The sequence below is a fragment of the Triturus cristatus genome, chromosome 1_2 (genome assembly GCF_964204655.1).
Source record: "Triturus cristatus chromosome 1_2, aTriCri1.1, whole genome shotgun sequence".
NCBI lineage: Eukaryota > Metazoa > Chordata > Amphibia > Caudata > Salamandridae > Triturus > Triturus cristatus.
In genome coordinates this window covers 657,010,357-657,014,149 of record NC_140580.1, presented here as the reverse complement: position 1 = coordinate 657,014,149, position 3,793 = coordinate 657,010,357, and the positions used below count along the sequence as shown (strand labels likewise).

Below are 3,793 nucleotides of genomic sequence, written 5' to 3'. Positions count from 1 at the left end.
TTTTGATTTGTAGATTTCGGTTGATTTTCTCTTTTAAGTCCATATTCATATTGTGCGACAGAAGGTGTATTTTGTTTGCTTTTTGGAAGTCCGAGATCTTAGGTTCTCTGAAGGTAGTATGCATAGCACTACAAAAACCTCAAATAAAATGAAAATGGCACTTCTGAGACAGAATTTTAGTTTGTCTCCTATTACAAATGTGTTTACGAAGAATACAGCACGTGATTCATTATGGAGCAGGGCTTTTTTGAGCCTTGGTCTTGACAGTGCAGCTGTTGAACAGATATATTGCTAACAGTATACATAGGGTGGGCTTGGTGTCCAGTCCATTCAACCATTGGCTTTCTTCATCCACCTTTTTCAAATATGAGTTGAGTCTTTGTCAGTCACATCTTGGCTCAGCCAAATGGGTATACATCTGTCACCTTATGCTATTGGCTGTGTGTTTCCTTCTGCCTGCACTCTGAGTGCTTGAATTGAACTGTGTGAGGGACTACTATACCTCATGCATCATGTAGCTGGGTTACTCTAATGACCAGTGCCCAGTACATGTCTTATGATCGCTGCCTGATCACTTGCACTATCTAGTAATAGAATTAGGCACAACAGGGGCCTATCTGCTCATGGAGATGTGCCCTCACATAAAATACACCCAGCCTTAGGGCTACTTAAGGCGTGCGGTAGGATTGACTTACTTCCTGGAGGTACTGCAATACCGGGTTGAAGGGTGGAGTGGACAGAGCAAGCTCCTATTCCATCTCCCTGTTCCAGGGATCAATTTGATGTGTGGTCCCCGGATGAAGAACGTGTCGGATGTTGGACTGGTGGGAAGAGATGCTGTACTTGGTCTTGGCCAGAAGGCCGAGAAGTTATACAAAACACTAAATACATAACACTAATTAAAAAATCGATATTTTAAACATCTATATTTTTGTAAAGAATATTAATGACATATATTTTTAATATATTTCTAACCTTAAATTCGATCTTCTTGACCACAATATTATTACTGTCGATGTTTCCGAATCACAATATTTTGTACTCGATATTTGTGTAAGTCGACATTTCCAACTCGATATTCTGTCTCAGCACCATATATAGGTTTAAAATGTTATTTTTGGAGAAAAAAAATTGGAATTTAGCACTGAACATTTCTGGAGAGGTGATTCGAAAGCTACGATAATGCATTTAAATAAAATAAAACCATTCCCTTAAAAACCTGGGATGAACTACTCATTACCCAATTTAATTGAACTTCATAATTATCAGTCTTGCCTTCCCATGAGCTGGTCGGTTACTGCAGTCTCATACCTGGGGATCCAATTGGCCCCATCGCTGCCCGCGGTGGTCGACCTAAATTATACTCTACTGCGCGACAGAATCCGTCGTCAGCTTGATAGGTGGCGGCACTGCCCCCTTTCCTGGTTGGGCAGGATCGCAGCTATAAAGATGACCGTCCTTCCGCAGATTCTTTATCTCTTTCGTACTATACCTCTCCATCCGCCGACGGGATGGATCAATGCGATGCAATCGGAGTTGTCCCGCTTTATCTGGAAGGGGCGGAGGCCGCGTATGCGGCGGGCATTGACGATGCTGAGCCCGGAGGCAGGGGGCCTTGGGGTTCCGGACTTACGACTCTATTTCCAAGCTGCCCAATTGCGATATTTGGTAGAATGGAGTAAATGGGAATCGGAGAAACATTGGCCATTTCAAGACCAGGCTATTGCAGCGCGCCCTCTGCAGGAGATCCCCTTCTTACGCAAACACCATAGACCCCCGAATTTATATGCCTCTTATATCACGCAGGTCCCTCTGGAGGTTTGGGATGCCACCAATCTTCTGCAAGAGTTGACCACCTTTCTGTCTCCGCTTACCCTGCTGACGGGCAATCCCGACTTCACCCCTGGCCTGGAAGAAGCCGCCTTTGCGGGATGGAAGAGGGCAGGTTGCCGGTCCCTTTGCCATGTTTATGGGGGGGGGGTACGCCCGTTTTCTCAGCTGCAGGAGGACTTTGGGTTGCAGGAGACGGAGAGATTGCGCTATATGCAGGTGAGACATTGGGCGCTTCAGCCACAAGTTCGCTCTGGGGCGGAGCGGCGCTTCTCCTCCTATGAGCGGTGGCTCATTACACGCACAACTGATAAACACCTCATTTCTGATCTCTATAAGCAATTGCAGATCTTATATAAGCACTCCTATAACTCTAGCCGGAATTGATGGGACCGAGAACTGGGGAGAACATTGAGCCATAAGGAGTGGGAGGATATATATTACAGGGTGAGACTCTCTGCATACCATATGGGGCTCACGGAGACTCTCACTAAGATAGTGACGTACTGGTATTACACCCCGGAGAGCTTGCATCAGATGGACCAGGCACAGGAGGCATGATGCTGGAGGGGTTGTGGAGTGGTGGGCAGTCTCACCCATGTCTTGTGGGAATGTACCCAGCTCGGATCTTACTGGCAGCAAGTGTTAGATGAAATTGACAGGCATTTTGAGACAGAGATACCACGCTTCCCGGCATATGTGCTTCTTGGCCTGCCCAACCCCTTGACTTACCCGTTGCGGTCCCGTAGGGGCCGGCTGATGGGCATTGCACTAGGGTCCGCTATTCAAAACATTCTCAGTCACTAGGGTACTCCTCAGGGGCCGACTTTTACGGGGTGGATGTATCATCTATGGTACGTCTTGGGTATGGAAAAACTAGCGCTGACCATGAAGGGGGAATGGTGAGTTGTGGCGGCCCTTCCTGTCGATCTTGTCCACAGAATTTAGGGAAGTCACTTGCCCCAGATATCTGAGATTGTTGCGCATTGCGGAACCCCCGGAAGAAGGAGGGCCCTAGCAGCGCAACGAGGGGTTGGGATCGACGCGGAGCACAGGGGGGGGTGGAGAAGGGTGAGGGTTAATTTTTTGGGGGGGATATGTTTTGTTATGTGTGAATTATGCAAGAAGCGGGGTCACAGCAAAGTATTGAGCAGCTCCTGTACATGATGCTCACATGAGAAATGATGTTGACCGGCCCGGTAGGGGTTTGTTCTTTAGCCTGTATGAGAGCTGTTACATGCCTATACTTATATTGAAAATGCAATAAAAACATTTAAACCATAATTATCAGTCTTATAATACTAAAGAGACTCAGGTCTGCATCCTTTTTCATCAAAGGCCCCTGTAAAGTTGCAGAGAGAGTCCGGATAGCTTTATTACGCACTTGGGGGCAGATTTATGAGCCCCGTGCGCCACTTTTGCGTCACTTTTCCCATGTTAAAAGTGACGCAAAAGTGGCGCAAGGGGCTCATAAATCTGCCCCTTGGTTTATGTGAGAGTGAGAGAAATTCTACATTTCACTGGCAGCCTTTTTCAAACCAAAATGAACAAAAACTCTAACATAAACTAATGACTTAATTGAACTTGGCAGGTATCTAGAAGCACCCTCATAAATATTGGTATTTATCAGTCTTCACAAGCCAATAGAGGTTGACAAGTCTATAGATATGTACCTATATATGTGTAATGCTTTGTATTAACATGTAGTATAATTATGTAAAAAAATACATATTTTTTAAGTAAAACACTTCAAAACCAGAGTTTATTGAATGCATAATTAATCTACTTATACTTACTTCCTTTATGCATCTATATACTTTCATATACTTGTATCAAAATATTTATTACTTTCCTGCAAAACAAATATTATATGGACTACCCTATTTCTCACCCTATACCTCTATCAATATCTTTAATCTACATATACTTACTCCCTTTAAGCATCTATACACTTTCCATGTCC

The 3,793-nt window shown here is 44.7% G+C and overlaps 1 non-coding gene across 1 annotated transcript; it reads right to left on the bottom strand.

Moving 5' to 3' along the window:
- Positions 1 to 682: 682 nt before the first annotated feature.
- Positions 683 to 873, bottom strand: LOC146867809 (U2 spliceosomal RNA). Its single transcript, XR_014968626.1, has one exon. It is a non-coding gene; the product is annotated as a U2 spliceosomal RNA (small nuclear RNA).
- Between the last annotated feature and the right edge of the window lie 2,920 nt (positions 874 to 3,793).